This window comes from Hyperolius riggenbachi, chromosome 3, assembly GCF_040937935.1.
Source record: "Hyperolius riggenbachi isolate aHypRig1 chromosome 3, aHypRig1.pri, whole genome shotgun sequence".
Taxonomy (NCBI): domain Eukaryota; kingdom Metazoa; phylum Chordata; class Amphibia; order Anura; family Hyperoliidae; genus Hyperolius; species Hyperolius riggenbachi.
Window position 1 is genome coordinate 66262152 of NC_090648.1, and position 26906 is coordinate 66289057.

The window sequence follows — 26906 nt, forward strand, 5'->3', positions numbered from 1 at the left end:
CCACTGGAGCGATTAGGGAGATCGCAGGACATGCTGCATTTTGGGAGGGTTTTCATTCTAATATATTGTATAGGAGCAGGGAAATCATTCCCAAAATCCCTTGCAAATCGCTAACGATTGCGATAGCGCTTTGTACTTTCTGGTGGGCTCACAGGAAAATAGATATTTTAGGGTACGATCCCATGTCCCTTTGACTTGCCACGTTACCCATGAGTGAATCCAGCGATCAGTTTCATCTCCCCATCACTGCAGGATAGCACAGGGATCGCTCTTCCTCTCCATGGCACATTCGTGGGGTAAATCACTCAGCTTCCAAAAACACTACACGCAATCGGTTGTCTGGAATCTGACGCCCTCATATGCAAATCATTTCTTTTTGGCACATGGAGCTTGGAGCAGGAAGCGTTCGGTTTGAGAGTCGCCGCACAGCGAAGGTTTGGCCAAACATTTTGTTTGTGCCGCCGATGGTTAGGGTTAGGCTAAACGTTAGCATGTGGGTTTGGCTCAAGGTTAAGTGTTAGGGAGAGAACTCTATGCAAAAAAAAAATGTTTTCACCTTTTGAATGTGGCTCACAACTTTCAAATTTAAAGGAAATCTGAAGTGAAAATAAACTTATGATATAATGAATTGTATGTGTAGTACAGCTAAGAAATAGAACATTTTAGGAAAGAAAAGAGTCTCATATTGTTTCCACTACAGGAAGGGTTTTGTTGTTATCTATGCAAAAGAGCTTCTCTGAGCTCTCCGACCTAACTTACTGTTTTCTGAAGCGCGTATACATCAAAGAAACAGTGAGACACAGCATCAGATAAGGTTTTACTGCAAGGGAGTTCAAAGGGTCTTCAGCTCTGCTCTGTTTCGTAGTTTAAAATACAGTGTGTGGTTTGTAATTAAAAATATTAGAGAATGATGCAATGTCAGTCTGGAGACTACCTTATATACTCGCGTATAAGCCTAATTTTTTAGCCCAAAAAATGTGCTGAAAAGTTACCCCCCTTGGCTTATATGCGGGTCAGTGGAGTTGAACGGATGGTGGCGCGGGTTTTGTTACTGGAAGAGGAGCGTAAGGGTCATGCACTAGTGATCCTGCTCTTGCCAGCTGGCTCCAAGCTGTGTCCATGCCCTCCATCCCTGCAACATGGTGTGCAGAGTGCTAGACTACCTGTGTCCCCGTCTTGTGGAGCGGAGCGTACAAGCAACATGTCAGCGATGCAATGATCTTCTTGTGTCTCACATCTATGACGCCATCTAGTGGCGTATTGAGAAACAGCTGTATCATCCTTGGTGTACATCTGGCTATGTGGAGGGGCTGACTTGTACTGGGGGCACATCTAACTACTGCGAAGGGGCTTTACTGGGGAGGGAGCTTATATGCGAGGCAATAACTTTTTCTTGTTTTCTGAGGGAAAAGTGGGTCGGCTTATACGCGAGTATCTACGCTACTCAGTATTCCAAAGCCAGTAGAAACAATACAATGATACCCGATCTCCCAGTATGCTCAGGGGGTACATAACAATATACAGCAATATACAGATATAGGAAGTGTTTCTGATGCTGAAGCCAGGATAATTAATGTAAAAATGGGTATCCGGAATACTTTTCTGCATTCTACTATATGTCACTACAGCAAAGTAAAGAGTCAGCGATCGAATCACAGATTGCCATCTCTTTTGTTCACTAGCTTGGGTGACAATTAGGATTAGTTGTTACAGGAAACCTGAAGTGAGAGGTATATGGAGGCTGCCATATTTATTTCCCTTTAACTACTTAATAACCGCCTAACGCCGATAGGCGTCGGCAGGTCGAAGTGGTGTTACCATGGAAACGTTCCATGTCAGTTCACGGAAGGTGTCTCCGTGAACAGCCTGCGATCCTCCGATCGCGGCTCGCAGGCTAAATGTAAACACGTGGGGAAGAATTCCCCGCTGTTTACATCATACGGCACTGCCGTAAAGGAGATCTATCAGAAGCCTATCAGAGGCGGCGCAGGATGGATCGCCGTCCTGTGCCGCCCATAGGAAGGAGGGGAGGGAGGGAAGGGGTAGTGTGAGAAAACGCGGAAAAGCCGCCGCATATGCCAAGAGCGAGGCGGCTGACTCCGCGTCCAAAGCGGCGGTTTGCACGCATGGACACGCGTCTGGTAGTATGGTGGAATGCGGAAAAGTCGCCGCATGTCCTGACAGCAAAGCGGCTGTTTCCGCGTCCAAATCGGCGGTTTGCATGCAGCAGCATGCGCTTGGTATGGCTGGGTCTGTTAGTGCACATAGGCAGATGGAGAGCTACGCGCGCGCGGGCCTGAACTCAGGACCTTTATACCAGCAGGGGAAGTGTCAGCTGATCAGGTAGATCAGCTGATTCCTGCAGGACTCATGATTGGCTGAATGGCTCGGGCGGGGCGGCAGAGTCCAGCAACTATATATTCTGCTGCTTGTCAGTTGCTGGTTGTCTGCCATTGCTAACACTTGCGTGAAGGCACTCAGACCTTAGCTAGACCCGACAGTGTGCCAGAACCGGCTGGAGCTGGGAATCCACACTCAGTCAGATTCTTGGTAGCTTAACCCCCTTGGCGGTATGAAAAATACCGCCAGGGGGAAGCGCAACAGTTTTTTTTAATTTTTTTTTTTTTTTTATCATGTAGCGAGCCGAGGGCTCGCTACATGATAGCCGCTGCTCAGCGGCATCCCCCCAGCCCCGCCGATCGCCTCCGGCGATAGGCGATCAGGAAATCCCGTTCAAAGAACGGGATTTCCTGGAGGGCTTCCCCCGTCGCCATGGCGACGGGGCGGGATGACGTCACCGACGTCGGGACGTCATTGGGAGACCCGATCCACCCCTCGGCGCTGCCTGGCACTGATTGGCCAGGCAGCGCTCGGGGTCTGGGGGGGGGGGGCCGCGCGCCGCACCGGATAGCGGCGATCGGGCGCGCGGCGGCGGCGATCGGGGTGCTGGCGCAGCTAGCAAAGTGCTAGCTGCGTCCAGCAAAAAAAAAATTAAGTCAATCGGCCCAGCAGGGCCTGAGCGGCACCCTCCGGCGGCTTACCCCGTGTCACACAAGGGGTTACCGCCAAGGAGGTTAAAGTACTAATTGAATTGTATCATTTGTTAGACCAGTTCCAGGGTGTTGAGATCAAGGCCCTCACACCCCAGACTAGGAATACTGTGTATCATTTATGTTATACTCCAGACTAGTTCCAGGGTGTTGATGATCACGGAACTCACACCCAAGACTAGGGAATTGTATTATCATTTATGTTATGCTCCAGAATAGTTCCAGGGTGTTGGGACTACGGACCTCACACCCCAGACTAGGTTGTGTTATTACTGTGTTACGTTAGCCCAGTTCAGGGCAAAACCTTACATATTAGCAGCAGGGCTTCCTGCATCCCAGCCTTGGTCCGTCGCTCAGGGGTCCACAGGCTACAGGAATATCACCCACCGCTCAGGGGTGAATTCCTCAGGAGTATAGGCTGCCAGCTCCTCTGGTGGTCTTTACTCAGAGTTGTTACTGTTGCACCAAACACTTAGGGCTCATTTCCACTATCGCGAATTCGCATGCGTTTTTCGCATGCAAATTCGCTTAGCAATACAAGTGAATGGGACTGTTTCCACTTGTCAGGATTCCTTTGCGTTTTTCTGTGCAGAAAAAATTCGCATGGCAGAGCCATCAGAATTCGCATACCGCTATGCGAATCGCATACAATGTACTTAATAGGAAATTCGCATGAGGTTTAGGTATGCGAATTTTCATGCGAATTTGCATAGAAACAATGGAAAAGCACACCAGCACTGCCATGGTTAAATTCGGATACATCGTCATCCATGCGAATTCGCGTGCAAATTCGCATGAAAATTCGCATGGACCCGCATGCGAATTTCGCACCTGCATGCAAATTTTTACCGCGGCGATTCGCACCGCACAAGTGGAAATGCAGCCTAACACTCTCTCTGGTGTCTAGAGGTTAGACATATCTGATTGTTGACGATTCCGCAGATCCTCAATAATCGGGTATATCTGTATTCTTGGGGATACTGCGGATCGCCAAGGATCAGATTTTCTCTCTGGCTGCTGACACCTATCGTTACAGGTAGGAGGCGGAAACTCGCTGCAGAGGGGGGCTCTGAGGAGCCCCTCCCCCCCCCGCTGAACGAAAATAGCCGGCGGCGATCAGACCCCCCAGCAGGACATCCCCTAGTGGGGAAAAAAAGGGGGGGGGGAAGTCTGGTCGCCCTGGCTACCTGCTGATCTGTGTTGTGGGCTGGAGAGCCCACGCAGCACAGATCTGCGCAAACAAGCCCGGTCCTTAAGTGGTTAAATAATACCAGTTGCCTGGCAGCCCTGCTGATCTATTTGGCTGCAGTAGTATGTGAATAACGCCAGATACAAGCATGCAGCTAATCTTGTCAGATCTGACAATGTCAGGAACACTTGATCTGCTGCTTGCTTCTTCAGAGTATATGGCTAAAAGTATTACAGGCAGAGTATCAGCAGGTCTGGCAGGCAACTGGTATTGTTTGAAAGGAAATAAATATGGCAGCCTCCACCATATCCCTTTCACTTCTGGTTCCCTTAAATTTCTGGTTAACATTAAAGGACAGATTATAGCTGAGGGTGATAATGTGATACGTTTTATTTGTTCCCGACAGTCAAAGCCTCAGTCCAATCTGGACGGCCATGCATGGAAGCCAGCGTATGACAATTCCTGCGATGGCGAACGTATCGCTTCTCTGTGCCGGACCGATGCTTCCTTACAATTCCTACAACACATTTCTTCTCAGTTCCCCTCATTTTTTTCCTTAAAAAAACAAGCCACCTTTGAAACAGGTTTCTTTCACGCGTAATATTGTTTAATGAACATCTGTGCAGATTAGAGGATGGCCTGAGGGTGCAGGCAGGCTAAGGAGCAGAGCCTGTGGTGTGTAGATTATTTATGATCTACACTGAAGCCCTTTTTTTGTAAATAGATTATGAATGTAAATTGCAAGCACTGTGCTTGGCTCTTTGTACATGTCCCCAACCAGCTCACCCAATGCGTGGGCTGCAAGGCAGAGCAGGCAGGGAAATGTGTGAGCAGGACTAGGTTCAGCTTTCACTGTTCTGGCTGCAGTAATGACCAGTGCATACATTTCAGCTCTAATTCACAGCTATTATCCTATAACACAATCTGATTTCTACGCTCAACCTTCTCCCCACTGCTAGATTCATTTCTTCACACTCTCATGACCAAGAAATCTCATGAGCTTCTCCCCTTCACTGGAGTGCCTTCCGCAAGCACTCTGCCATTCTCCAACCCTTCAAATCTGCAACTTATTAATTAATTTCAGCCCAATTGGTAGCTAATATCCCTTTTTCCACGAGAAATCTTTACCTTTTCTTGAATAGGTCACACGGTGGTGTAGTGGTTAGGGCTCTCAACTTGCAGCACTGGGTCCCGGGTTTGAATCCCAGTCAGGTCAGCATCTGCAAGGAGTTTGTATGTTCTCCCATGTCTGCATGGGTTTCCTCCGGGCGCTTCGGTCCACAGTGTGATACCAGAGCGAATACTGCCCTGTGCCCCTCTGGCAGTTATAGGTTAAACTCGAAAAAATAGAATATCGTGCAAAAGTCCATGTATTTCAGTAATTCAACTTAAAAGGTGAAACTAATATATGAAATAGGAACCCCAAGGCTGAATTTACCATAAGGCACTGTAGGCACACGCCTACAGGCGCCTGATAATGCAAAGGTGGCTCCCCTCCACTTGTGCCTCCCTCCTTCTCTGTGCAGAGTCCTGGTGAGCAGTGAAAGAAGACTAAGAGGGGCGGGGAGAGGTGGCGATCAGCAGAGATTAACTCCAGTAGAGGCAGAGCTTCAGCGCTAAGCTCTGCCTCTTACAGGAAGCGATCCCTGCATTTTGCCCCGGGGATTTGGGGGGTTTAATTTTATTGTTGTGCTGTGGGGATGCGGCGTTTTTAGCTATGCTGATATTGCTCAAGATAACTGTCAAATAAAATCTTTAGACTCTCTTTAATACTGAGAGTGCCTCTGGCTACCTAATACTAAGGGATACCTGTAGCTATGACAGGCAAGGGAAGTAATGAAGAAGTGACAGCTGGGCCAGGCTGCACACTTGTGGTGTGATTTGGCGGGGGTTTGTTGGTTCATGGAGGGTGAAGTCTAAGGTTCAAAAACATCTGTGCCTGTAGGCTCCTGTGATGTATATCTGGGCCTGAGGAACCCTTTGCAGGTGTTTTGGATGAATTAGCTGGTTAGAGTCTGACACTTTAAGCCTAGGATATTGAACCTTTTCACAATATTCTAATCTGACATTTTGATTTTGGGGTTCTCACAAGCTGTACGCCATAATCATCAACATGATAACAAATAAAGGCCTGAAATACCTTGCATTGCATGCGATGAGCCTACCGGTATTTCTTTTATTAGTTTCACCTTTTCAGGGGCGTAACTAAGCCCCACCGGGCCCCCCTGCAGAATTTCAGAGCGGGCCCCCCCCCCCGGGGGGGGGGGGCCTGCTCCTGGACGGTTTTTGGGGGCTAGAGGGGTGGCAGCATGAGGGGAAAGCCTTGCCCACAGTCGGCAGGGAGAGGGGAAGTTCCCCCCTCTCACTCACCTCGGGGCTCCCCCCTCTGCGCTCCCCTCCAGCTAGTTACCGTGTGTGGGCAGCGGGCAGCAGCGGCGGCAAGATACATACCTTCTTCCTTGCGTTCCATCGCAGCCTTCTCGCTCTAGCGGCTGACGTCACTTCCGGAAGGCTGCGATGGAACGCAAGGAAGAAGGTATGTATCTTGCCGCCGCCGCTGCTGCCCGCTGCCCACACACGGTAACTAGCTGGAGGGGAGCGCAGAGGGGAGAGCCTCGAGGTGAGGGAGAGGGGGGGAACTTCCCCTCTCCCTGCCGACTGTGGGCAAGGCTTTCCCCCTCATGCTGCCACCCCTCCAGCCCCCACAAAACGGCCCCGAGCGGACCCCAGGGCGCAGGGGCTGCAGGGCCTATTGTTACGCCCCTGGATATTCTAATTTTTGGAGTTTCACCTGTATTTTTGATCCGTCACAAGTGTGGACCTGGTATCAAATGTTTGCGTTTGTATGATTTGCATGATCCACCCACATTACTATCGCAGGACATGAGGGTGCCATTAAAATCATCGATAGTAACAATATACTTATTGTGGGCCTGATTTACACCTCAGTAGAGTACAAACAGGAAGAACCGAGCCCCATAAACTCAGTCTGTCCATACGTTCCATGCCCTCCAGCTGCATTCCTTTCACACCTCAATTTATTCTAATGACCTGCTCAGTACGCTGTAATTAAACCGTTCTTTCACAATGCAATTTGTTTAAACCACTTCCAGCCCCAAGAGTTTTCATACTTTACTTTAAACGTTTGCATGTAGAAACCATTTTCATAGAATTTTGGAAATTCGCTGTAAAAATAGATAACTCCACCCCGGTTTTGGACTCTGACACAGGAAACCTGAGTTTGAATTTTGGCCCTTCCTGTTCAGTAAGCCAGCATCTATACAGTAAGGAGTTCCTGGGCAAGATTCCCTAACACTGCTACTGCCTATAGAGTACGTCTTAGTGGCTGCAGCTCTAGCGTTTGAGTCTGCCAGGAGAAAAGTGCGATATAAATGTTTTTGTGTCTTGTCTTTTGTAGTCAACTAGAGCGGATCAATGAGTTGCTAATGTTCCAAGTTGTTGCAATTTATATGCAGTTTTGAATAAGGCCAGTAAAAATGCAGCTGGTGCTGATAAGGAAGGGATCAATTCCAAGGTGAATACCATTTGCAACAAGATTTGCATTAAATTGGAAAATAATCATCTCCGGGTCAGCTGGATAGTGCCTTTAATGTGGGATCTGAGCCTTTGACCAGGGTCCCAAATCCAGTCTCAAGCCATTAGTGATGGGAATTCCGGCTCTTCTCAGAGAATCGGCTCTTCTGAATCGGCTCCCATTAAAGAGCCGGCTCTTACGGCTCTCAATCGGCTCTTCATGAAATATCACTAGACACCACTCAGAATCGGAGTAAAGCCCCGCCCCCGTCTCCATGACAACTCCAGACTGCTTCTCTGACTGGTGCAATCCCTCCTGCTACTGCTCTGCTCCGCCCCATACACTCCTACAAGCTGCAAGAGGAGGATTACATCTCCCAGCATGCCTCAGCGCCCTTTATTACAGACCAAAGCAGGGCTGTGTGGGGCGGCTGAGGCATTGGCTCTTTTGAAACTGAGAACCGGCTCTTGTCGTTCGTAGCAAAGAGCCGGCTCTTAGAGCCGGCTCGTTCGCGAACGACCCATCACTACAAGCCACTATGTAAAGCGGTAAGGAGTCTTTGGGCAAGGCTCCCTAATGATCCTGGTCGCCCGTGGAGCATACCCTAATTTAAGTCTTTCAGGAGAAAAGTGCAATATACTGTAAATGTTGCATACATTTTTTTGTGGATAAAGAAAATGGCCAAAATTAGGAAAACCTTTTATTGGGCGAACCTTTTATGCCAGCTTCAGGCCCCAAGGAGCTTACAGTCTATATGACATTAACACACTATTGGAGAGACACCAGATCATCTCATTGATCAACTTTATATTGTTTTTTTTATAAGGACAGATGGGGCTTTATTTTGAGATTATATAGTTCATATACATTCTTTCATGGATAAAAGTAAAAAATGGCCAAAATTATGAGAACTTTTTATGGTCCCAAAGGAGTTTACAGTCTACATGACATTAACCAGGCCTGTTTCTAGGGGTGGGCGGACCGGGTGACCGCCTGGAGCGCTGCGGCGCATCGGGGTAGCTGGGGGGAGAACGGGCATAGAGCTTAACAACTCTACCTTCTGGGATCAGCCGCTGACTCTTTCTTCTTCCATTCCCAGGCATCCGTCGAGTTGGTAACAGCACCCCCTGTGATGATGTAATCACATGTCATCATAGGGGGCGCTTTTACCAACACGCTGGACGCCTGGGAGAGGAAGAAGATAGCAGCTGCTGGGATCTCGGAAGGTGAGTTATTACTGCGCTCCCCCCCGCCACTGTGCCTAAGCCTAGCCACCTATACTGGACGCACCTGCCTGGCTAACCTTTAATGTGGGCAACTATACTGCCTACCTATACTGGAGGCACCTACCTGGCTAACCTATACTGGGGGCAACTATACTGGCTGCCTATACTGTAGGCACCTACTGGGCTAGCCTATATTGGGCCCTGGGTGTAAATTACCTTATAAACTGTCCTGATGTTAACACACTGTTGGACAGATGTCAGTTTATTCCCCCCCCCCCCCCCCCCACACACACACACACACATAAAGGCAGGGAACATACACAAACTCCAGATCTAGAGCTGGGCCCATTGGTGGGAATCGACCCCCAACCCCTAGCACTGCATGACCAGAGCGCTGCTAAGCACTCAGCCGCTCCACTCGCTAAACACAAAGAGTTCTAGACAACAGATAAATTATATACACTGAGCTCTATGCATCGACAATAAATTATAGAAGCTGGAGATTATACTCAGCCCCGTCTATAAATTATACATACTAATTGCTTTTCTTTAGAATCTCAGGGGTGAGTATAAATTATACACAAAAAGCAGGTCGTACGGTAAAAAAAAAGCAACCAAAACCGTTATTTACTACTACCTATACAATGACTGATGTCTCGGCTCTGGCAAAAGGGTTAATGTGGAGATGAATGCTGTCTGCAGTAATTGTGGTGTTGGTGAGCTGACAGCCCCGCGCTAATTACTGCCGCCCGGAGGATAATTACTCTCACGGCACTTACAGCCACCGCAGCAATCTCTACATTTACTGTGTCACCAAACTGCGCCCTCTGTCATTAACAAGTCAACCCCCCTCCCCTTCCGCCATCACACACAACACACCACTCTAATAGGAAGATATTTAACTGCTGTGCCTGTGTCCCTCTGTAGGCTTGTGCACGCAGCACGCTCTACCCTCCATCCGCCTTCTCTAGCAAGACGTTATCTGTACCCTCTCTGTGTGCGACTGAAACACTCAGACATCATCACACATTTCATACCAGCCCCTGTTCAGACATTATCTATCTTTATTATAAAAAACTAAACAAGAACAACAAACTGCCCCCCTGGGCAGAGCTAGAAATCTTGTGGGTCAGTAGCAAAATTTGGGTTGCCCCTCGCCAAACAAGAAAATTAAAAGGCACCTATGTGCCCCCTTCCGCCACATAGATACTAGTTTTAGGTAGCCAGATGAGCCCCCCAGTATAGAGAACGTCCTCCAGTATAGGTAGCCAGAAGTAGCCCTCTCGGTATAAACAGCCTGAAGGGCACCCCTGTATAGGTCATCAAAAGTACGCCCCATATAGGCCATGGCCTAGGGCACCACAGGATCAAGGGTGGGTGGGAAGCAGGTTATACTATCGGGAAGGGAAGGATCACCTGGCAACCTATACTGGAGGTAGGTGGTCATCTGGAACGGGGGGAGGGCCATCTGTCTTTTTAAAGTAGAGGGAAGGGGGGGGTCATTAGGATACCTATACTGTGGGAAAGGATCAACGGGTTACCTATACTGGAGGGAGAAGGGTCATCTGGCTATCTATATTGGAGGGGCAGCTGTCATCTGGCTATCTATACTGAAGGGGACGGCTTCTGACAATGGCCTTGGGCAGTAAAGAGTACAATTCTGGCTCTGACCTCCCCAGCATAGGTAGCCCAGTATAAGTACTCAGAGGGGTCCCACAGTATAGGTAGCCAGAAAGGCCCCCTCAAAGTAACCCCACGGTATAGGTAGCCAGAGGAACACCCCAGTACAGGTAGCTAGAAGTATCCCCCACAGTATAGGAAGCCAGAAGGGGAACCCTGGTATATGAATGGCTGCTAGTATAGAGATCCCTTCACCACTGCCGCCCTCCACAACCTGACAAACACAATAATATTGAGCCTCCCATGATGCAATGCATCTACATGACAATGTCTATCAAGAAGATCACACTCAGCTCAGCTCCACAGGCATACAAGGGGCCTGCCTGAGACTTGACTTCAGTCATATAACAGTCCTGTAAAAACATCAACCCAAAACAATACTTTGCTCTTAGTTTTTTACAACAACAAAAAGTGACAGTGATTGTTGTTTTTTATATAGGTAATATCCCTATTTGACCAGTAAAATAATATTTTTAACTAGAATTCTGCACTAGCGTTTAGCAAGCTAATGCTTCAAAATGTGGCTCCCATGAGGTTCTTCACAGGTTTTCAACACAGAGCAGATAGTCTGGAAATCCCCAACAGGGACTTAACGCTCTGTGCCCTGTAACCTGGGAGTTTCATTATTACTGATAACCAGACTTTGTCATGGTAATATCTCGATCACTGCAAAATCCCCAGAATCCCGAGAGTCAGAGGTAAGCTGACGTGGGGAAAATGTCCTCTAGGCCCACACGTGGCCATTGCTGAAAGATCTCTTTCAATGCTCTGTGTAATGAAGCAATTCTCCAGGAAACAGCAACTGTGCATACCTGCCTGGCCTTATAAACAAGCTATTCACAGACGTTCAGTGGAGGAACAATGCGGGAGGAGACCGCAGAGTTCTCTTAGTTCTAGGCCTCAGGCTGTCAGCACACTGCAGTGCAATATCTTGTCAGCAGGAAACAACATTTCTCCTCACACCCCAGGCTTAAAGTGCACCCGAGGCAAACCATGTGCCAAAAAACGGATACTTATCTAAAAAGTGGGAAGCCTCTGGACCCTATAGAGCGGTGTTTCTAAAAACCTGTCCTCGTGACTCACCCAAAGGTGCATGTTTTGCATGCAACCTCACCTATGCACAGGTGGGGTAATTAGTGTCTCAGCTACATGAAATCCACCTGGCTGAGACACTAATTACCCCACCTGTGCATACATGAGGTTGTCTGGAAAACGTGCACCGTTGGGGAGTCCCAAGGACAGGTTTGAGAAACACTGCTATAGAGCACAGGTGTGGAACTCCAGGCCTGGAGGGACAGATCGCTGCCAGTGTTTAGGATGGACTGAGAAAGAGAGGAATGTGTTCTACCTGATGGACCACACCTTTCCTGGTTCAGACCCATCAATGAATTTGAGCTGAGTCAAAAATGTGTGAGGACTTCGGCCCTCGTAGGACTGGTTTGACATCCCTAATATAGAGGCTTCCCCTGCCGTCCCCCTGACCACCATTGCCGCTCACGGACCCTCCAAAGACATCCGAGAGGAGCTCTTGTCCGATTTCTGAAACAGGCCACGCCTGCGCATTAACATGTAGCTGCTTGTATACAAGTGACTTCGTGCTACTGTGCAGGCGTGGCCCTCCTCGTGCATGAAGAGGAGATATGGGCAAGGAGGACACAGGAAGTCTCTACAGGATCCAGAAACGTACCTCTTTTTAGGTAAGTATCTGTTTTTTGACCACAGTTTTGACTCGGGTACACTTTAAAGCAAATCTGAAGTAAAAATTCACTTCATGAAAGAAACAATAGTATCTATAATACTAATCCTAATTAGTCGGTACAAAAATCATCCGACTCCAACTCCTCAGTTTATGAAACCACAGACTCCAGGTACCCAAAATATTTTCCTCAGATGCGATCATTCGATCAGATTTGGGGGATCTTAAAGAGACACTGAAGCGAAAAAAAAATATATGATATAATGAATTGGTTGTGTAATATGAATAATTACTAGAAGATTAGCAGCAAAGAAAATATTCTTATATTTTTATTTTCAGGTATATAGTCTTTTTTCTAACATTGCATCATTCTCTAATATGTGCAGATTACACAACACTCAGCATTCAAAATGATTCTTTCAGAGCAGTCTGTGAACTAATGACCTCTCCTCTGCCAGAGAAAAAGACATTTGTTTAGTAACAGTTGAGATAATAAAAGTCAGATAACAGCCCTCTCCACGACTTTGAAAGTCGTAGAGATTAATGGCTTTTTTGTATAGAGATAACAACTGGAGTTTCTTAACTCTTCCTGTACTGGAAACAATTAGACTGATGTATCTGATCTTAATGTTTTATTTCTTAGCTGTACTACACATACAAATCATAATATCATAGTTTTTTTTTTCGCTTCAGTGTCTCTTTAAGTAATCAGAAGTTCATTATCTATTGTTCCCATAAACTGGTTGTTTAGGGCACTTTCTCACTTCAGATACGATTGTAAAATCCAACATTCCACTTGACAAAAATTGACCATAGAATACCTTTACATCGATTTTCTCCACATGCGTGGTTTTCTATACAATTTGATTGTTAAAAATGCCAACGAGGCTAAGCCTAGGCTGTTTATTATGCGGAAATCTCCTCTCCACCCAAGCATCCTGGGATACCAAAGATCTACTGGCTTTAGAACTCTCAGTAAACAAACATTCAGCAGAGATCAACTGACAGGGCTAAAGATGTCAACACCAGTGATATATTTCAGAATGTAAACCATGGAGAGGAAAGATTTTACAATGGGAAAATACTGACTAAATAAGATATTAAGGAATACTGTAAAAATGAAAATAAAAAAAAAAGCAATTTTATTAATTGCGTTATTTATAACTACAGTTCCTTTACAGTTAAAAAGGACCTGAACTTTTGAATAGGACAGAAGGAAAGCATAGAGAAATCCACCCTGTGTGTATTTAGAGAGTTTAGCCTGGGTAATTCCCCCTCATCAAATGTAATTTGATCTCTCAGCTGTGTCAGCTGGCTGCCAGCTAATTGGTAAACACAGGATGTTAACCGTTATTATTATTTTTATTGATTTATAAAGTGCCAACATATTCCGTGGCGCTGTACAAAGTAACAGACATGGGGTACATAATACAGACAATAGTGTACACCAATATACAAGATACATATAGTTGGTGACAAAAATACAAAATCGGTACAAAATACAGAATTGGTAATGACAGTGATAAGGTAACATGATGAAGAAAATGGATAATGAATTCCAAGGCACAAAAGGGGAGAGAGCCCTGCCCTTGCAAGCTTACAATGTAAAGGAATAGGGGGAAATGAGAGGAGGGGGAGTATACAACATATAGAGGCAAAAGCTAATATGCAATTCACTTTTTCACCTGAGTTTTCTCCAAGGAGATAATTTTTCATCTTCAAATTAAAACAACTTTCCTACATTTTTCACCTAAAAAAGCACCAAAAAGTAAATGAAAAAGTACTATCAAAATAATTTTTAGCACGTCCTTGCTTTCTGATGGCTTAAAATGCATTTTATTAACAATTTTAAAAATATCACCCAGGAGAAAACTTAGGAGAAAAACTGAATTGCATATGGGCCAGTGTGTTTTAGGATATCTAGTAGGAGTGCAATTTGGTCTTAGGACAAAGGGGAAGTGGCCTAAGGTAGAGTGTATGCTTGTTTGAACAAGCGAGATTTTAGAGAGTGTTTAAAGGTAATAATATGTGTGCTTCCATGAAAGCAGGAAGTAGATACATTGCAGATGTATTGCAGAATCTGTATCAGTTGCAACAAAGAAATGTTTTTCTTTAAGACTGGGTGCACACATGGCTGTGCGCGAAAGGGAGAGTTTTCGGGTTTTGTGCGGGTTTTTTTGTGTGTGCGTTATTGGTGCATTTGTGTTGGCATCTGTGCCTGCCCCCCCGCATATGCTTTTTTGTGCGTTTTTATGCATTTGCGGTTTGCATATACAAAATGTGTGCGTTTTGTATGCGTTTTTATATTGCATTTTATCCAAATCACTAGGAAGAAAACAAGAAGAGGAAATATATCAGAAAACGAGACAAACAAAAAAAATGCATACAAAAACGCATACGCGTTACCATTGACTTTCATTATGTGCGATTTTGAAAACTATGCAACAAAACCAGCGTTTTTAAAAACACACATTTCAAAACGCATATGCATTTTTTATATGTGTTTTTTGATGCGGCCCGTTGACTTGCATAAGTGGCAAAAATGCAGCGTTTTCCGCGGCGCTAGCGTTTCTGCTATGTGTGTTCCTAGCCTCAAGGTTAGTACTGGTATGTTATTGCGTATCTTTTAGAGCAGAGTGGAAGTTCTGAGTTCAGGTCCTCTGTAATGGGTATTATTTAATAACTCTACTGCTCCTAGTCGTAGAGAGCAGACTAAATAATGTGCAGCTTTCTTGCTTAATCCTCTGATGTGTAAGTGCGGAGGACAGGGAAGATATGAAGTATGAGGAGAGAGGCCACAGCTCAGCCACCTGCAGAGCGGGAGAGGGGGGGCTTCCCTCAGCCCAGGGCTATGCTGACACAGATTAGTGCCGCACAGGTCACAGGTCAATGAGACAGCGATTAGGGGGTCATGACAGCAATAACACAGGCACGTGTCACAGCCAGGGGGGGCATGGATAACACACACACACACTTACTCAGGACCTGCACAGACAGGAGGGCCAGAGCTTTCCACGCCTGCTACTCACACACCAGAGATTTACAGCACACAATCCACTTCCCTGACACCCTCACTGCAGGAGCTTTCTCTGAGTACTAAGATTAGTTTTATCATTGATGTAATCAGCACCATCGTCTTCTGTGGCGATATACGGCGGAAATTAATATGAATGCAAAGTATAAATAAATCATAGATAAATAAATAGAAACACAAAGACATAGTGCATACAACACACAGCGAGGCCTCGTTCACATTGCGTTCCGATCGTGGTTGCGTTAGGCGTTTTTTCGCTTTTTTTCCCCTTTTCCGGCGATTTCTGTGAGCTGGGTGGTTTTGGTAAGCGCTTTTGTAAACGCTTTTGCAGAGCGATTCCGTTTGAACTTTTTGATCCGGAAAAGAATAAACACAATGTATTTATTCTTGAAAACGCGAACGCAATCGCTGCACAAATCGCTTTTGCGAGCATTTTGTATTTTTCCTATACCTTCCATTGAGGCAAAATCGCCTCAAAAATGGCCCATGCAGCGCTTCTCTGAGCGGATCGGAAACGAACCGCTCAGATGTGAACGCTCTCATAGAAAATCATTGCACAAGCGCTTTCAGGGTGTTTTGGAAAAATCGCCAGTGCTTAAACTCCAAAAGCGCCTCCAGTGTGAACAAGTCTTGAGGGCTTGTTCACACCTAGGGCATTTTTGCCCTTTTTTCAAGCGCAGACGATTTTGAAAATCACCCTAAAAAACTTGTGCAATGATTCCCTATGAGAGTGTGCTCAGAAAGCCAGTTAGGGCTCGTTTCCACTAGTGCGGTGCGGAATCGCCTGCATTCCACCGCGGACGAAATCATACGGGTGCGATTCTGCATGCGTTTTTGCCGCGATTTCGCATGCGATTCCGCATAGGTAAGGTATATGCGAATTTAACCATGTCACTGCCTGTGTAAATTAACATTAATACCTATGCGAAATCGCGGCAAAAAACGCATGGTCACCCCGCATGCGATTTCCCTATTAGATACATTAGCGGCGATTCGCGCACATTCCTTCTGCACGCGAAATCTGACGGCTCTGCCGTGCAGATTTCTGCCGCACCAAAAAACGCTCCCGCAGCCGCACAAGTGGAAACGGCCCCATCCACTTACATTGCCTATGCGAATCTGCATGCAGTGCCCGCATGCGGATTCGCTATAGTGGAAACGAGCCCTAAACTACCCAAATATTTTTGGGAAAGTGGTTGGAAACCAGAGTGTCCAGAAGAAATCCCAAAACACACATAGAGAACACAGAAACGCCAGGCAGGTCATTCCCTGGGAAAGATTCGAACCCAGAGACGGAAACTAATGACCACTTTTTCCACCAAAAATCCTGCTGGGTAGCACGGTGGCCTAGTGATCAGCGCCTTGCAGTGCTGGGTCCTGAGTTTGTATGTTCTCCCCGTGTCCGCGTGGGTTTCCTCTGGACACTCTGGTTTCCTCTCACATCCCAAATACATACAGATAAGTTATTTGGTTTCCCCATAAAATTGTCCCTAGACCACGATACATGCACTACATGATACATACATAGACGTATGACTGTGGCAGGGATTAGATTGTGAGCCCCTCTGAGGGACAGTTAATGGACAAGACAATATACTCTGTACAGCGCTGCGGAAGATGTCAGTGCTATATAAATACTAAATAATAATAGTACGCTTGGCAAACGTGTTACAATGCCATTAGTGATTTTCACCATGAAACTGAATGAGTTTTTAGCAGCGATTCGCAGCAGGTATTGAAAAAATCTAACACAGGCCAATCGCACAGAAAATGCAGCATGTAGTGCGTAAGCGATTGGCCAAAAACAAAGCGCAGCAGCGAAAAATGGGTACCACAATTAAATGATAAGTGAGGCAATGAAATAAATCTGGGGCTACTTCCAGCCCCTAGAAGTCATGTGTGTCCCTCCACTGACAGGCTCTGCAGGATTGCCGATCCCGATGGAGCGTACTGGGAGCACACTGCAGCTGCGCAGTACTACTGCCTAAGTGCAGTACGCTACGGATGATGCGGGTGCATTTGTGTGCTGCGCAGGGGCATGCGCTGAAAGTGATACTTCAGAGGCTGCCAGCAGGATCCAGGAGAGCTGCGGCGAGGGACACATGTGACCTCTAGGGGCTGGAAGAAGCCTCGGGAAAGTAAAGATAGATTTATTTTGTTGCCTTGCTTATCCTTTAACGTTGTTAATCGTGGTGCCCTTGCGATCGGCAAATTAAAAAATAACAAACATGGACGGTGGAAAAGGGCCCTAATGCTGGGAATACACGGTTCGTTTCTGCCGTGCGTTTCTGCGCTCTATCGTTTTTGCCACTCGATACTGCAGTCGACTCTCTTCCGCTCGTTTTTCTTATCTTTTTCTATTCACTTCTATGAGAAATTGAGAGGTGAAACGATCGAACGGGAAATCGGACATGTTGGAAATTATCTATCGAGCCATCTAAATGGCTCAAAAACGAACTGTGTATTCCCAGCCTAATAGCTGCTGGTAAAATGACTCAGGGCATGGAGTGAAAGCTAGGGATGGAAATACAAAGGGCTTCCTTGTGACTGCTGTGTTCTCTATCTCCACAGCCTTGTTTGATTGATAACACCAGGAATACAAAGCAGCAGGTTTGGCATTTCTGCATTGTTTGGATTTCCTCATGAGGTGAGTAAATTCATTTGAGCCTGAAGAGGTGATTGGCTGGATTACTTCCGCTCTTCTGTTTGCCGTCTCTGCAAATAATTTGGGGAAATGCTGATTCCAATCAGCCTCCACGCCCAGATTAGGCGAGTCGGTGGCTTCACTTCCTTAAAGGCAAACTGCACTGATTTTTTTTTTATTAGTCCGTTTTATGTAAACATTTTTCCCAGTGTGTACATTATTATTTTTTGTTTTACTGTTTTGCTAAATATTGTCTGTAGGTTGCAGAATGACAGGAAATGTGTGCGTCTGAACTTCCACTATTGACGATATTTACTGTGGACGTGTCCAAAAGTGTGCATTTTTGTTTTACGCGGATTGGCGGCGAAGGGAATGGTTAAGGTTAGCCTTGTGGGGGTGGGGGTGTTAGACGTACAGGGGGTAGTTGAGGTTAGCCGTGTGGGGGTGTTAGACGTACAGGGGGTAGTTAAGGTTAGCTGTGTGGGGGTGTTAGACGTACAGGGGGTAGTTGAGGTTAGCCGTGTGGGGGTGTTAGTCGTACAGGGAGTGGTTAAGGTTAGCCGTGTGGGGGTGGGGGTGTTAGACGTACAGGGGGTAGTTGAGGTTAGCCGTGTGGGGGTGTTAGACGTACAGGGAGTGGTTAAGGTTAGCTGTGGGGGGAGGTTTAAGGTTTGCTATGGGGAGGGGGGGGGGTTAAAAGTAGGCATCAGGGTCCTAGACTAGTTTAGGGGGCTCCGCTGAAAACCTCATAGCAAAATTCCGCTAATGTGATTTAGTGGGTAGCACTTTCCCGAACAGCTAGGTTTCAGATAGGTTGAAGTAAACTATGCTCACACTATTCGGCCAATCAGACACAGAACATTTATATCGCGCTTTTCTCCTGGCGCACTCAAAACGCATTGTGCTGTAGAGACCTGCTATGATTGGAGAACTGATCCCTATGATATTTCCTGCTGGGTCCCCTAAACTAGAGTAGGGCCAGGCGACATCGGTAGTGGGAGGGTTCAGTGTGAGAATAGGGTTGCATTTAGCTGTAGAAAATATCAGTATTTTTTACCGAAATTTTACTATAGTCATTTGCACTGAAATGGTAGAATATCGGTAAATTTATACATATATTCTACTACCCAAATTTCCTCTATGCCCTTTTTTGCAGTCATGTTACCCACTTTGCAAAGCCACATGGGTATTTAAATACAGTACTGGCGCATCACTGTATGGCGACAGCTCTCAACAGTAGGTTCAGAATTCTGTCCTAGAGAATAATACATCCACCTGTCCTGTTTCTAGTCTGATCTCTCAGCAAAGCAATGACCTCAAGCCTATCAGTCTCCCCCATTTGGTTCATGGATCATAATCTTTTTTTTTGCGATTTTTGCTAAAACGTGTTAGACTGGGTGCCCACTTGCAAATGCAAATCGCTCTAAAAACGCTAAGAGCGATTTTGCAACTTAAAAGTGAAGCGATTTATTGGAAAGTGATTTTGGGCCCTGCTTTCCCCTATTAAATCATATTGATGATGATGTCTAGAAGAACTCATGGAGAAGCATGTGATTTGTTCAGCTGATAGATTTACAGAGCTTAGGTTTGCTATAATCACATTCTGCTTTAGCACATGATCGTGACTAGCAAATCAGAGACTTACATATCCATCACCTGACCAAACTATTCACTTGATTCTCCATGATACTCCTAGATATGACCATCACTACTAAATCACTCCGAAAATGAGGCATGCAGGGGTAATTGCAATTTTGGCAAATTGCAATAATTAAAGTTAAAGCGGACCCAAACCAAACATTTTTTTAATTCAAAATATTTAGTTGCACCACTCTGACACATACAAAGATAAATAAACACTCCTTCAAGCCTATGAGCATTTCAGTGCATGCTTTTCACCCTTCTCTTTTCATAACTAGGGTTATACAGGTGGCAGCCATTAGCAATTCCTCCTTTGTCGGACACCATCTACTCCGCCAGTCTGCCGGATTATGTCCCGGCAATATGAAAGGAAGGGAGGGGTTCCTCCAATAAATGTAAAATATTTTATATTTGCCATCATGCAGCTGAAAATAGGCTGCCATTTATCATTATAATTTAGAAAATAGATTTTATTTCTGAAATCTTGTATTTTCAATTTGGGTCCACTTTAACTTTCGTGAATCTAGCGCTTTGGAATAACCAGCAATAGTCTAGTGCAGGGATGTCAAACCGGTCCTTCGAGGGCCAAGATCCTCACACATTTTTGGTACAGCTCAAATGAATTGATGGGTCTGAATCAGGAAAGGTGTGGTCCATCAGGTAGAACACATTCCTTTCTTTCTCAGTCCATCCTAATCACCGGCATGGATCTGGCCCTCCAGGCCTGTGGTCTAGGGCCAATTTAGAAGGAAGTCAATTAACTTATCTGTATGTTTTTAGGATTTGGGAGGAAAGTGGAGTGCCTGGAGGAAACCCCAGCAGACACAGGAAGAACATACAAACTCCAAGCGGATAGTGCCTTGGCTGGGATTCGAACCGAGGACCCGTTGCTGCAAGGCGAGAGCGCTAACCACTACGCCACTGTGCTGCAACTTCTCTGACATGCATCTCTTCTCTGCTCCTACTGATTCACCAGCCAAAAGGAACATTATTATTGACATGTAACGTTCCTCCCTTGTTGCTTCACATCTCCATCTCCGAGAAGACAATGAGTGCCCAACACTAGTATAGGAATGCAAGCCCCTTTAAGCCGGTAGTCTGGCTTACGGTTACGTGTTTTTGTTGAAGTATAAACTGCAGGCAGGATCTCTGCCAACCTTTTTCTCTTTTGCCTGTTTACAACATGACAACACTTTTCCTTCTCTCTCTTTCCTAATTCCAATTGCTCATTTAGCCCCGGGCTTAGTAAGCACTGGAGATGATCACTTTACAGGAATTCTCCTCCAGCACAATTCACAGAGAAGGGTTTGATCATGTGATTGAGTTGTTAGTCTATGACTGCTGGTTGTGAGCACAAAGGGCCATTTTTGGCCATTTTGGAATCCACTGTCATCCTTCTACCCTGATGCTACTAAAACACCACAAGATATTATCTCAGAGTGTATTTCACAAGCGCATCTACAAACTATAGCAAAGTCCCCGTTATCTGGAACTCAGACAACCGGAAGTCTCAACTAACCGGCAGGCAGAGGGAAATAACGGAGCGGTGCGTTGGGGGGTTTGCAGAGTGCCCCCCAAACTTACCCAGCCTCCAGGCTCCGTCTATCCTTCCTGCAGCTTCCTATGGATTTCTGGCGTCCATCCCTGGCTCCCAGCGTGTCACCTGACCCAATGTGGGTCAGGTGGCGCACCGGTAGCCATACAACACGTCAGAAAGCAGATAGGTGCTACAGAAAGAGTAGAATACGGCACCTCGAAGCTCGGGGGGGGGGGGGGGGTTATTATCTGGTGGACCGAGTGGTCCTCACACGAATGGCAGGCACTGTGCGGTCCCACCCCCACCCTGCATCATGGGGAGTGACTTTGCTGCTGCCCTCCGGGAAGCTATGGTGACGGGTCGCGGCGTTGCCAAGAAACAGGATCAAGCACCCATAGCAGGTAATATATGTTCCCTACCCCCTGCTGCCCAGTTCCCTGTTCCTTCCACATAATTCTGTACCCAGCCCGGACGGTCGCTCTGACTCATATTGAGAGGAGGTGATGGGGACACTTGGGGGGCCCCTATGGATTTAGGGGTAATTGCCCCCGCTGGCCTATATGATAGCGCTGACCCTTCCTTTCAGGACAGTAAGCAACGTTTTCTCCAGATTGGCAGACACCGGTGAAAACCCCAAAGAGGCTGTAGTCCCTTGTAGTCACTCGCCATGCCTCAGACCTGAAGTACATTTTGTTTTTCTGAGCTGAGCTTTATAAACATCGGCACACATGAATCCAGTTATGTATCTGAAACCAATCTTTTCCTATGTTTCTCTGAAATTGAATAAACAGTACATCTGCTTTAATTTCCAATGTCATTTAACAAAGGAACATCACGTTTAGCATGCCTTTTATTATACAAAGTAATTCTCATCACTGAGTGTAAAGAAATATTGCTTAACATTTCCCCCTCTGTAGTGCTTTGTGCTGTGAAGTTTCAAATATTGAGCGGAAATGTAGATGGCCATTTAAGCACTCACTCAACTAGCTAAAACCTTTCTAAACCCCCAAAATGAAAAATTAGAGGATGGATCGTAGGTCTATTTATCGTAGTTGGGATGCACTATATAAAGGCCTTTAGTTAGTTAACTGATAACTGAACTGTAAAAGAGGCCAAAATTGCAGAGCCTGTCAATGAGGATGGTTGGGGGGAGGAAATACGTCCCTGATCCAATGTATTTGGGGCACAGAAGACACTCTGCCCTTCCTCTTTGGCTGTGCAGCGGCGGCCATGCAACCTCCATTTGCATGGCCTGCCCCTAGAAAAGCAGCCACCAATCATTCCACAGCTGCTGAGCTGGGGGCGGGCCACGGCCACGCAAGTGGGTGTCACCCGAGTCTCAGCGGGCTAACTGGGAGGCGAGGCTGAGCGGTCACCTGCCTGGAGAGAAGATGTAGAGACAGGTGAGTATTTAACTCTACGACCCTCATCCTCTATCATTTAGACAGAGACTATCATGAAAGGCACAATAGAACTAGTCCTGCGCTGCCTTGACACTCTGATGGATTTAAAGAGAAACTTTATCCCAATCAGTAGCTGATAGCCCCTTTTACATGAGAAATCTATTCCTTTTCACAAACAGACCATCAGGGGGCGCTGTATGACTGATATTGTGGTGAAACCCCTCCCACAAGAAACCCCTCCCACAAGAAAAGTTCGAACTTTTGGCAGTTTCCTGTCTGTGAACCTTGTTGCATTGTGGAAAATAGCTGTTTACAGCTGTTTCCAACTGCCAAAAACCATGCAGCAGCTACATCACCTGCCTGCAGTAAAATGTTCACTGGAGTTCCTCTTTAAAGGATGCAGGTGCTGCTCCCGGTGCTGGGTGGTGCCAGTGGTCCTATGCAAACAATAAAAGAAACAGGAGCGCTCCTTTGGTGCATTAACCTTTTACTTAAAACAGACACGTTTCATTGTTACACTTCTAGTGTGTGGGTAAACGTATGCGCTTGTCAGGCCTGCCGGCAGTACTCTCCAAGCTCCTGTGCCTGGCCGGAGTGACAGGAGCGGTGTTGTCAGCGTGGAGCAGGGTGCGGTGTGCCGGGTTGCGCTGGAGCCATCTGACGTCACAATGCTTTTTTTTGCGTAACCACGCCTTCGTCAGGTGCTCTTGTTTCTTTTATTGTTTACTATCATGACAGGCTCTGTCATTTTGGCCTCAAGTACTCTTTAAAGTGTACCTGAAACAAAAATACCTGGAAAAGATGGGTATGTACCTCAGTAGAGGGGAGCTTCAGGATAGTCCGGAGGCTTCCCCCATCCTCCTTGACCTCACCATTCTATCACTGGGACCCTCCGAACATATTGAACAAGCCCTGTCGAATATATTATTATGGACATGTCCCGTTTGTGTACCAATGCGGCCCACGCCTGCGCATGTAGCAAATAGTGCACAGCAGTCTCAGGCTGTACTTCCTCCTGTGCGGTGCGGCTGTACTTGTGCATGGCTGTGAAGAAGAACTGGCGAGCAATGGTGGGTTGCAGAAGGTTTAGAACCCGTCCATCAATTAGGTCTAAGGCCCATTAGAGGGTTTTCAGCAGCATTTTAGAATCCCCATGAACTCCAAAAGCACTACATTAAAGGACAACTGAGGTGACATGTGACATGATTATTATTATTATTTATTGTATTTATAAAGCGCCAACATATTACGCAGCATGATGAGATATACGTGTATGTACAGTGCATAGCACACACATAACTAGGCTGTGTTCCTTTTTTCTTTCTCTGCCTGAGGGCCTGTTTCCACTAGCGCAAATCCGCATGCAGACAATGCATGCGGATTCGCATAGGCAATACAAGTGGATGGGACTGTTTCCACTTGTCAGTTTTCATTTGCGTTTTTGTGTGCAGGACTTTTCTGCACGGTAGACCCTGCAGAATTCGCCTGCGTGTGGAATGCAGGCAAATCGCAGACAATGTATTTAATAGGGAAATCGCATGCGTTTTTTCCCGCGATTTCGCATTGAAAGTAATGTAAATTGACACAGGCAGTGACATGGTTAAAATCGCATATACCCTGCCTATGCTAAATCGCATGCGAAATCGCGGCAAAATCCGCATGCGGAATCGCATCTGCATGCGATTTCATCAGCGGTGAAATGCGGCGATTCCGCACCGCAATAGTGGAAACGGGCCCTGAAAGAGTTAAACATCAGGTATGTCAGTAGCAGTTTCTATCCGGGTCAGGACCAGGTCAAACTATATCATAACCCTCACTGATATTAATTGCAGCCATAAAACACTTTCCTGTAAGTAAATGGCTTCTGAGAGCAGGAAAGAAATAAAAAGGGTCAATAATTCATAGATTTCAGCTCTGGCATACTTCAATAAATCCAATACAGTAGAGAGGTAGAATCCGAGCACCAGTAAACTGCAAATTCCACGTTTATTTCATCCCACACAAAGACAGATACATGTGCATAGGGCTGGTTAGATTTTTGTGTGGGATGAAATAAACGTGGAATTTGCAGTTTACTGGTGCCCGGATTCTACCTCTCTACTGTATTGGATGTACTCACTGTTTGTTATCCGGAGGCACATTTAAGCTTTGACCACTGACCCCCACAAAGGTTGCCATTCAGCAACTAGTGCCGCCTCCTCCTCCTCTCTACTGACTGACATACTTCAATAAATGTCAAAAACGTAAAAAGTAGATTTAAATATAAAATAAAACTGTGAAATATCTAATAAATATATAAATTAAAAAAAATAAAAAAAAAATTATATATATATATATATATATATATATATATATATATATATATATATATATATATATAACCTTGGCCCTATCACATTGTCATTGGGTGTGTTTGTGCTGCCTTTTTTTTTTCCACAGTTACCAGCAGTAAATATGATGACCTGCAGGCTCACAGTGGATCAAACAACTTGAATAACATTGCACAGGGAATATCAATCTTTTCTTGAGCTTTACAATGTATTATTTTATCCCCCCTCCCCCCCCTACAGTTTTTCCTCTTTAATCAGATCACCTCTACAGGCAAGAACAACAAAACTGTAAAAACAGGAGCTGTGAGAGGTTGCTACGGGTTACTAAGCTTTGCAGATCATCTGTGTTGTGTGCGCTGTCTTTAATAAACTGAGAAGTCAAGAAGTACTTCATAGCTGCAGCGCGGGAGTACAGAGCCAGGCGTGTGTACATGTGTTGTGCAGAATTCTAATTAAACATACCAGAGACATGAGATCACCACAAGGCTTCACATTTAAAGGGAAATGTCGCCAGACTCCTTAACTCTCTTCCTCGCCTGTACTGTGACGGTACCAGAGATAAAAATCCACACAGCTAACGATGCCTGCCTGACTCCTGCAGCCCTCACCTGTCTTTCTTCAAGGATCTAACTCTATTTTCTTAAAAAAAATGCCATAACATGTCACTGCTTCACAAATCATTTCATAATTTGATGTTTTTTTAAACTTGTGTACTTTCTGATGTGCAGCCAATTATGAATAGATCTGACGGCCAGATGGGTCAAATTTCGCTTATTTGCAATACGGGCAAAAGCAGACCGTTTGATACGTTACTTTGGTATCCAAATTCCCGCCTTCCTGCAGGAGTATTTCACCACACAAAGCAGAACGCCTTGCTCCCCTTTTTTCCTCACCTGCAGCTGATTCAGCGACATCAGTTTTGGGCTTTTTATTTTTACAAATCTCTTTAGGCCACTTTTACACTTGCATTGCAAGTTTGTGTCGCGTTAGGGCCTGTACACACTGCTGCGTTGTTAAAATCGCATGCGTTTTTTAATCTCAAGGTCTTTTGAAAAATCATGAAAATCGTGAAGTCTTGTACCACAGGGATGGGCTCAAATTCGAATTCGGGTGAATCCGGATAGTTACTATCCGGATTTCACCCAGTTACCTGTGCGGGGTGGGCGGGGGTTAAGTCTTCTTCGGTCCGTCCCTCGGTGCCTCCCACGATGCGGTCCACGCGGCGGTCACGTGATTACAAACACTCCTTCCGAGTTGAAGGAGGAAGTGTTTGTACTCACGTGACGCGTGTGGAGCGCATCGAGGGAGGCGCTGAGGGATGGACCGAAGAAGACGTCAGATAGGTAAGCTTAACCCCCGCCCACCCCGCACAGGTAACTGGGTGAAATCCAGATAGCAACTATCCGGATTCACCCGAATTCGAATTTGAGCCCACCCCTGTTGTACACACTGGTGCAATGCTATTTTTCTTTCTTCATGAAGGCTTTCCGATTTAAAAATTTGCATGCGATTTTAAAAACGCAGCGCAAGCGCAGCAGTGCGTACGGGCCCTTATCCTTTTTTAGCGCAGGGTGCCGCAAGTGCAATGCAAGTGTATGCGGCCAATCACAGTTAACGGCGCGTGCCAGAAGCATCTGTTGCGATGCAAGGGCTGCAGCATGATACGGCGGGCAGAACAGATAGAACGGATAGAGCCAGTCCATGGGATACGCACGTAGTGTAAACGATGGGGTGAGGTGCGAAGCGGCACGCATGCGGGGACTGTCACTGAACGGGGGCGGCGATATGCTAAGGACCCTGTCGGGACACTCTGCCACAGGGTCATACGATTGTTGTTATTTTGTGTTGCTGTGGGAATGTGACTGGAGCATTGGATCCGCAATGCAAAAAACAAGTGTAAAGCCGGCCTTACAGTGCCTGCCGATTGCCCATGTAGAAACA

At 46.1% G+C, this 26906-nt stretch overlaps 1 protein-coding gene and 1 long non-coding RNA gene across 9 annotated transcripts in view; one reads left to right on the top strand and one right to left on the bottom strand.

Moving 5' to 3' along the window:
* The window catches only part of LOC137562697 (uncharacterized), a 54141-nt gene extending 32144 nt beyond the window's left edge, over positions 1–21997 (top strand). For all 3 annotated transcript variants that reach the window (XR_011030165.1, XR_011030163.1, XR_011030164.1), the window contains exons 2-3: positions 17982–18057; positions 20476–21997. This is a non-coding gene — a long non-coding RNA (uncharacterized lncRNA). The remainder of the gene's footprint in view (positions 1–17981; positions 18058–20475) is intronic.
* NFIX (nuclear factor I X) overlaps positions 1–26906 on the bottom strand; it is a 291898-nt gene that overhangs the window by 104718 nt on the left and 160274 nt on the right. The window lies entirely within an intron of this gene.